The sequence below is a fragment of the Brachyhypopomus gauderio genome, chromosome 8 (assembly GCF_052324685.1).
Source record: "Brachyhypopomus gauderio isolate BG-103 chromosome 8, BGAUD_0.2, whole genome shotgun sequence".
NCBI lineage: Eukaryota > Metazoa > Chordata > Actinopteri > Gymnotiformes > Hypopomidae > Brachyhypopomus > Brachyhypopomus gauderio.
In genome coordinates, this window is record NC_135218.1 from 22,816,428 (window position 1) to 22,826,096 (window position 9,669).

The 9,669-nt window shown below is 45.9% G+C and overlaps 1 long non-coding RNA gene across 1 annotated transcript; it reads left to right on the forward strand.

Moving 5' to 3' along the window:
* Positions 1-5,863: 5,863 nt before the first annotated feature.
* LOC143521972 (uncharacterized) lies at positions 5,864-9,094 on the forward strand. Its single transcript, XR_013132887.1, has 3 exons — positions 5,864-7,502; positions 7,586-7,727; positions 7,850-9,094. It is a non-coding gene; the product is annotated as an uncharacterized LOC143521972 (long non-coding RNA).
* The last annotated feature ends 575 nt before the right edge of the window (positions 9,095-9,669 follow it).

The following is a 9,669-nucleotide window of genomic DNA, read 5'->3' on the forward strand; positions in this document are numbered from 1 at the left end:
CGCCCAATCTTAACGTCTTCACGTTCTCTCATGTTTCGTCCTGGAATTACAAGAAGCTCGTATTTGTTAACGTAATTTCAACATTTTAATGTACTTTAGCCTAAATTCCAGCACTTTTCAAACCTGAAACACAAAGCAACATCAAAATGCGTCAGGTAAATGTTCATTCCCCTTTTTTGAGGGGTGTTTCTTTATACTACCACATATCGTTTCGGACAACATTGCAAAGCCATATTTATGTTTGATGCCTGGTGTATATATACGGTCTCTGGTCAGGTAAAAATGTTCTTTCCCCGGTTTTGCAGGGGCTTTTTATTCTCCACTGCCACCTATCGCCACCTATCGTTTCGGAGAACACTGCAGCGACGCTCGCGACGTTCGCGAAAATACTTTCACGAGCGACCGTAGCGCGCGGCTCCGCCCACCTCGCGCGACCCTGCGCGAGCGGTGTAGGCGTTTATACTTTCGCGAACGTCGCGAGCGTCGCTGCAGTGTTCTCCGAAACGATAGGTGGCGATAGGTGGCAGTGGAGAATAAAAAACCCGTGCAAAACCGGTGAAAGAACATTTTTACCTGACCAGAGATCGTATATACACATCTGGCATCAAACGTAATTATGGCTTTGCAGTGTTGTCCTAAACGATACGTTAACAAACACGAGCCTCTTGTAATTCCAGGACGAAACATGAGAGAACGTGAAGACGTTAGACGTCTGGGCGTTTTGAAAATAAACAACCATTAAATAATGTGATAAAAAAGCGAATTATTTCGATTCATTTAGAATATATGTATAAATATTTAACTTAATTAAGATTAACGTGCTGGGAAATATTGAAATGGACCTTTAAAGTGACGTACAAGTGCTTTAATTCCACCTTGTAAAGGTGTATGAACCCGGCAAACATGACTTTGTCCATCGCGCTGAAGCGCGGCGCGCGCGCGAAGTTTACAAAATTCGAGAGGTGCACGACCTCGCGCCGCGACAGCGCACGGGCGGAGCCACAGCGATTACGTCATTTTCGCCGCGCGGACCCTCGCGCCTGGTTTATACTCGACGCGCCGCGAGCGGCGCGAGGGTCCGCGCGGCGAAAATGACGTAATCGCGGAGGCTCCGCCCGTGCGCGAGGGCATCGCGCGCTGTCGCGGCGCGAGGTCGTGCACCTCCCGAATTTTGTAACTTCGCGCGCGCGCCGCGCTTCAGCGCGATCAACAAAGTCATGTTTGCAGAGTTCATACACCTATACAAGGTGGAATTAAAGCACTTGTACGGCACTTTCAAGGCCCATTTAAATATTTTCCAGCACGATAAACATAATTAAGTTAAATATTAATATATATACTCGAAATAATTCGCTTTTTATCACATTATTTAATGGTTGTTTATTTTCAAAACACCCAATCTTAACGTCTTCACGTTCTCTCATGTTTCGTCCTGGAATTACAAGAGGCTCGTATTTGTTAACGTAATTTCAACATTTTAATGTACTTTAGCCTAAATTCCACCACTTTTCAAACCTGAAACACAAAGCAACATCAAAATGCGTCAGGTAAATGTTCATTCCCCTTTTTTTGAGGGGTGTTTCTTTATACTACCACATATCATTTCGGACAACATTGCAAAGCCATATTTATGTTTGATGCCTGGTGTGTATATATACGGGCTGTTTCTCAATTCAGGGGCTGCAGCCTACGTAGACCGCGTAGACCGCAGCCCACGGTGGCCACACACTTCGAAGGCAGGGTAGGCTGCATCTCACGGCTGTTAAATGAGATAGTCTAGTCTTCGCAAGACGTATGTTTGCGTGACCACGCTCTGCCCCGTTTCATACGTTACATACGTGTTAGCGAGCTGTCCAACAAATATCACATCACCCACCTAAAATGCCTAAAAGAAAATGCGTTGAACATGTATTCACGTATGACGGGAAGTATAACTTCATAACAAAATTCAATTTATTTTTATAAACGTTACTTTTACGTATAAACGTTTAGTAAATACTCAAAGCACATGTTTACCTGCAATATCATTAATAACTGGCATGTTATTTAGCATCTCATTGCAGTATAAATGTCCATATTTAAAAAATACCGACATTTAAAAACGAATTCTTCGGCCCGTACACTAGACTCCGCCTGTTTATTGTTCATAGAGCAATGAATCCTGGGATATGGTGGGACGCGAAGGATACTCAGATGCATCCTTCGTTTTCGGGGTTTTGAAGGCTACATTCGTCGGCCGCATAAGAAGGAGTCCACGAATTGGGACAGCCTTGTCGCGGCGCAGTGACGTAACCGGCCTACAAATGCGCACTTCGTGGGCTGCAGCCCCTGAATTGAGAAACAGCCACGGTCTCTGGTCAGGTAAAAATGTTCTTTCACCGGTTTTGCAAGGGTTTTTTATTCTCCTCTGCCACCTATCGCCACCTATCGTTTCGGAGAACACTGCAGCGACGCTCGCGACGTTCGCGAAAGTATAAACGCCTACACCGCTCGCGCAGGGTCGCGCGAGGTGGGCGGAGTCGCGCGCTACGGTCGCTCGCGAAAGTAAACCAGGCTTTAAAGACTGTGCGTGGCGGACTCTCCGCCGAGGGCGGTCATCTCCCAGACGCAGGACTGGGCGCTTCAGATCCGCCCATCGACGTGGGTTCGGGGCACTCAGTCCTGTTGGCACCCCGGGACGGGTAGTGCCCTTGGTGGGGGCGTCTGTCACGCTACGGTCCCCGAACCCTTCCTTTGGGGCGTGTGTTAACGTTGTCTGCGTCTATTCGTCTGCGTCTGTACCTCCGTGGGTGCGGGTGCGTCTTGTCATTATCCGTCTCACCTGTGGCTCGTCTCGTCATCACGTGGGGTTGATGTGGTCTGTCTATTTAATGTGCGTTCGCGCAGTGTCTTGTGCTCGTCGTTGTCTAATGTTTGAGTCTACACGTTACGTGTGTATGTGTCTGTTTAGCGTGCGCTATTGCGCAATACCTGTCTGCATTAAAACGTGTCGTTGTGTCTGTGAAGTTGGATTTGTGTCGTCCTTCGCCTCGAACCCAACGTCACATTTACAGCATGGTGATGAGTGTGAGAGTTTTCTAACAATAACACCTAACAACATAAGACTTTAAAATGGGGACACTAATAAATCCAGCACTGTCCAGTAGAGGGAGTGGCACAAGTAAATGGATTATGGTTTTTATTTATTTATTTTTTATACATTTATTTTTTATTTATTTTTCTCATAATAAACAATTACATTAAATACAATTAACTAAGCAAGTTAAATCATGTAGATAAACAAATAATGAGGGAAAAAAAAAAGACATTATACTCACTGCTTGTCAAAAGCAGAAAACTTAGGGAATGCTAGATGATAGAATTTGGCTAGTGCTGTCCAGGAATAGTGAGTTTATTCATGCGGCACCTTTCACACACTGAAAGTGCTTTGGAATTCAAAGTGACTTACCAGTGGAAAAAATACCAAGATTGTAATGCAAAAATGAGATTAAGTTCAAAGGGATGTTTCACAAGACATTTAGTATGAAAGTGGCCTATTGTGAGATGACTAAACTATGAAGGGCATGACCTGAGCGTCTGGGTAACGGGGCTAACAGGCTCTGTCTTCACTGAGACTGGGAATCCACACCACAGGGCGTTAAAAAGCAGGAACAGCCCCTCAGTCAGCCTGTCTGCTGGGAGCCCAGGTGCCTGACAGCCTCTAGCCAACCAGCAGAGAAGATATCTGATAGCTGATATCTGTGTGTGCATGTGTGTCTGTTGATCATGTCTGCCTGAGCATCGGTGATCAGTTTGTCCCCAGTCCCTGAGTGCCACGATGAGTCAATAGATGTCACCAAAAACACACACTGCTTCCCCAGCTAGGACGCCAGGCCAAGACGACACAGACCACAATCTGTTTCAGCCTCAGTTTAGCAGCTCAGAGTGTTACTGTAATAACGTATAAGCAAACCATTGCTTTTTTTTTTTTGCAAAGAGAGAATATATTATTATAAACATGGTCATTTTCAAGGTGCCAGACCTTGGACTGCATTAATAGGTATATTTTGTGCTGCTTGTCTAAGGCTGCATACCTGATCTTCTCTGCATGTTAGGCAGCTGGTTATGGTAAGGACCCATGCTGCTGTTACATTACAACTGCATGTGCTCTGGAGAACTATCACACACACAGATACCCCAGCTCAAATCGCCATACCATTACTCACTGCCCCCTGGTGGCAGTGATTCGCTAGAAAAAAAAAAAGACCCCACAAAGGAGGACTGATTCAGGCAGTAGGCAAGGTATTTTAGGGTAAATCCACTTTTCCGTGAACAAGGTTAACACCTCTCTCATCATTCTGCCATTGGTATTGTCTTTTCTCTCTTGAAGAGTTCAGTGAAATATAAACTGAAATTCTTTTTACACTAATGACAGATGACTGCTAGCTAGCGTTGTGCTGCTGGTGATCTGTGCTTAGGGGAGCGGAACTGCTTTCTCTGTGTACGTGTGTACTATGTGGAAAAATACTCCCTATTATTCCCTGATACAAATTATTTTTCTTTCCAAATATACAGCAACAGGGTTGCCAACTCTCACGCAATGAGTGTGAGACACACGCATTTGACTGTCTTCACACGCTCTCACGCCATACATCCGATTTCTCACGCCGAAAAAAATCTAGTTTATTTATCTTTGATCTACATCTATGATTCAATGAGTTACTAGTTCGCTCTGGCACCAACCACTGGTGATCGATCGCTTTAGGCGCAGCACCCCCCCCAGCACACATAGTGCGAAGAGGTCGCCAACTTTCTGCAATCACTACCAGTGTTGGGAACGTTACTTTAAAAAAGTAATTAGTTATAGTTACTCACTACTTTTTCAAAAAAGTAACTGAGTTAGTAACTGAATTACACTATAATAAAAGTAACTAGTTACCAGGGAAAGTAACTATTTGCATTACAGCTAAAATAAGTTATATGCCAATGAATAAGGATTTTTTGAAAAAGCAGTTTTCACAGTCAGTTGAAATGAGTAGCTCAGAAAGGTGTTTAACTTTTGATATTTATTGCACATCCACAAACCAGTTCAGGATAAAACCCTTTAAAATCCCAAATCTTTGTAAAAAAAAAAAAAAAAAAAAAAAAAAAGCAAAAGTAAACAGTTACACTATATAAAGTGTATTTACATCTATCGAATTAAATTAAATTCTCTCAACCTGAGACAACTGGTTTGTTCACAACAGAAGTAAACTTATCAATAAAACCTCTATTCTTAATTAAATAAATCAAATACCCAGTCTGGTAGACATTCAGGAACTTCAAGTATTTTCTTAAATAATGTTTATATTGCCACCTTGAAAATGCTAATTTTTCTTTGGCTTGCTCCTGACTCGGCATTTCTGCCTCTTCTCCGTTTGTGTCGTGTCACTGGTGTGCATTACTCGCATTACTCGTTAGTATATCAATATATAGTAATGCACTGCTTTTAATGACCAGTAACGTCAACGGCGTTGTAACAACAGGAAAAGTAATTAATTATATTATCCCATTACTGACAAAAATTATTCGCAACACTGATCAATACAGACATCCAAACTTCATGTGGCCTTCAGATTAGCTCAAGAACTGCGCAGAGAGCTTCATGGAATGGGTTTCCATGGTTGAGCAGCTGCATCAAAGACATACATCACCAAGTGCAACGCAAAGCATTGGATGCAGTGGTGTAAAGCACAACGCCAGTGGACTCTAGAGCAGTGGAGGCACATTCTCTGGAGTGATGTATCACGCTTCTCCATCTGGCAATCTGATGGACGAGTCTGCGTTTGGCAGTTGCCAGGAGAACGGTACTTATCTGATGCTAGAGGGGGATTATGGTGTGGGGTTGTTTTTCAGCTGGGCTTGGCCCCTTAGTTCCAGTGAAAGGAACTCTGAATTATTCAGCATACCAAGACATTTTGGACAATTCCATGCTCACAACTTTGTGGGAAAAGTTTGGAGCTGGCCCCTTCCTCTTCCAACATGAATGTGCACCAGTGCACAAAGCAAGGTCCATAATGACATGGATGGCAGAGTCTGGTGTGGATGAACTTGACTGGCCTGCATAGAGTCCTGAGCTCAACCTGATAGAACACCTTTGGGATGAATTAGAGCGGAGATTGAGAGCCAGGCCTTCTCATCCAACATCATTATGTGACCTCACAAATGTACTTCTGAAAGAATGGTCAAAAATCCCCATAAACACACTCCTAAACCTTGTGGACAACCTTCTCAGAAGAGTTGAAGCTGTTCTAGCTGCAAAGGGTGGACCAATGTCATATCGAACCCTATGGATTAGGAATGGAATGTCACTTAAACTCATATGTGAGTCAAGGAAGGTGTATATATGGGGATCAAAGCCATGTGGGTGTAGTTCTTCCAGGGAATCTTCATGTATGCTGGATCTCCACAGCCACTAAAACCTCAATTGCTCTTGTTATTTTAGTGTCTTGTAATACTTCATGGCATGACAGACTAAACTGGTGTAAATCTACACATTCCTCCAGCCAGTTCTCCTCTTTAACCGGGATTATTAATGCCAAATCCAGACGGGCTGTTCTGATGTGATACGTCTTTGTCAATGTGCTCTCTCGTCTCCAGCTGACTTCCTCTGAATGGTGGCTGATGTCTGAAGAGCTTCGCAGTTACAGATTTCCCTTTCCTCGTCTGACCCTTTGAAGGTGCAGCAGGTCCCGCCCTTTGTGCCAGGACTGCACCGAGACCGCAAAATCGCCCCGGTCACTTGTTTTGTGTGACTTCCTCTTTGATGCTAAACCCTGTCCCTGCAGAGGACTCTGGGAGGTGAACTCCCACCCACTTCCTGTTGTCGCTCTGTTCAGGCTGTTAATCCTAAAAACCTGACATCAGCCGTTCTCCTGCGTCATTATTACAGGCCTGTGGGCCCACAGAGGAACGAAGAGCACGAAGGAACCAGGGGTTTCACACGGGGAACTGGATCAGGAACTGTATGGCTTAGCCTCAGATCTGCTGTGCTTGGCGTGGCTGCATTAGATCACCAGTTTGGAGGTCTGTTAAAAACACACAGGAGAGTATTTGCAGCCCGTGAGGCAGAGGAACATATACTACTATTGTCGAGGGTCTTCTTGAAGACTTCTTGCTCGTCTTGCCGAGAGCTGCGAACCGTTGGCGCCGTGCAGGAAGTTGTGTTTCTCCCACTGCTCACTTCCTCTCCTCACAGCTGCCAATCACGCGGATAGTCACACACACCTCTCAGAGGTTTATTTTTATCCTTGTGATGGGAAGAAATTTTGGGTCAGGGTTGATGAGTCATTAATCCAGCGTCTCTCCAGCAGCTCATACATCATCTGAGATTTGACTTTCTTTCTTTTAAAATTGAGGCCAAAAATTACTTTAACCAAGTTTTTTTCTAGTTTAGTCAGAACACATTCTGACTACCCAACTGATTCACTTTGCTGATTTTCACAGAAACTTCACCTCTGGACCTCCTCATCAGCGCTTTTCAAGTGTGTATATATGTTTGTGTGTGTGTATATGTGTATACCCCCTGTCCATATGGCATGTCTCTGAGCCTCTCTCTCGCATTCAGCTACTGAGGGGTCCCGCCACAGGACACTGCTGCATTTGGCAGGAGTCCCGCACATGCCAGATCAACAAAGCACGCCAGAACCCAGCGAGCGCCGAGTCCCGTCTGACTCCGCATCACTCCGAGGAGAGGCCCCAATAGCAAAGTGAGATAACAGAAGATAATTTAAGCGTGTGGTGCCTTTCACTGCCCAAATACTCTGGTGAATTACAGTTTTCAACGTTTTTATTGTTTGTTTGTTATTTGACTTTGTTCTGTTTTTCGCAGGTCGAGAAAGGGCTTCCGGGAAGGCGTCATTCCCTTTATCTTAGCTCGTGACAGGCACTGAAAAGATCTTTTCCCTGAAGAGACGTAGCCGCAACTGCGTCACAATGGAAACTCCAGGGACGAGAGGCGCACGCGAAGGCGCAGGACATTCCACCCGCCCGCGTGGATTGGGTAATGACACGCACTTCAATCACGAAAGGCGCACTGCCCCAATACGAGAGACCCCCGGGGATTATGGGTAACGAGATGACGCGAGGCATCCGTAATAGATTGGTCAGTTGCTGTTTGTTGCACTTTTTCTTTCTGCCCTATTAGCATAATGCACAATTCATGAGGTTTTATGTTAATATCGAATGCTTAATCAGACTCAGAAAATCAATGAAAGGCGTCGTCGGTATCGACCAGGTTCATTTCACAATTAATGTAATTGCAGCATACGTATTGGTTATACTTAACTGGATGTGCAGACGAACGCGGCGCATTCCTCGTCTTGATTAGTTTTTGTTTTTCCCTTAAACAAACAAACAAAAGAAATCAATCCAGTGCAAATTCAGCAGGCTGGGACTTTGTTCGCAGGGCCGGGGATACACGTCTATTTGAATGAAACTACATTTTCAAACTGCAGAGATAATGAGGCGAAATGGGAATTGCGGTTCCAAACGTACTTTTAAGCGTATCTCAAACTTGTCATTAGACGGATTCCGCATGCACAAAAACACTCACATGTTCGTCCGCGTACCGCGACTCACCGCTGCGTTGGTTGGCGCGAGCTCCTGAGCGCGCTCTGTCTTTGACCGGCACCTGCTGCTCTGTGTGCGCGTGCACGACCATGGCACGTGGCGCAAATGCGAACCTGTGTGAATGAGACAGGCGGAGCACCAAGTCCCGCTGTCCGCGCACCCCCTCGTCTGCATCTACATCCCTCGCTTCTGATGACTGAGGCCTACTTTAACTTTTTGTCCGCGCCACAGTTAACCACATTCTTAGCTCAATGCTACTGATTACAGCGTTGCAGTTTGAAAGACACGGAGAGCTTTCTCAATCACGTTTAAGAACGGGTTCATATGGAAATGCCATGTGCCACTAACAGTTGGTCAGGGAGCTTGATGAAAGGGTTGTAAATTCAGCCTCGGTCTGAAGAGGCCAGTCAGGAACTCAGCCGCCATCATCCCGGTGTAAGCGCCCGGCACTCTAGACTGCAATTACTAGCAATTATTCACAGAGAACAAATGTGCAATTGTGCTTTTTGGGGAGGGTGTGTGTGTGTGGGGGGGGGGGGGGGGGGTGTGGGATGTGTGTGAGGGGGTGTGAGAGTGTGTGTGTGTGGGGGGGTGAGAGAGGGTGTGTGTATGTGTGGGGGGGTGTGAGAGAGAGAGTGTGTGTGGGGGGGGTGAGAGTGTGTGTGTATGTGTGGGGGGGTGTGAGAGAGAGAGTGTGGGTGTGAGAGAGAGTGTGTGTGGGGGGGGTGAGAGAGAGTGTGTCAGCGTGTGTGTGGGAGGGGTGTGAGAGAGTGTGTCAGTGTGTGTGTGGGGGGGTGTGAGAGAGTGTGTATGTGGGGGGTGTGAGAGAGAGTGTGTGTGTGGGGGGTGTGAGAGAGTGTGTGTGTGGGGGGTGTGAGAGAGTGTGTGTGGGGGGGTGTGAGAGAGAGTGTGTGGGGGGTGTGAGAGAGAGTGTCAGTGTGTGTGTGTGTGAGGGGGTGTGAGAGAGACAGTGTGTGTGTGGGGGGGGGTGTGAGAGAGAGTGTGTGTTTGTGTGTGGGGGGTGTGAGAGAGAGTATGTCAGTGTGTGTGTGTGTGTGTGGGAGGGTGTGAGAGAGAGAG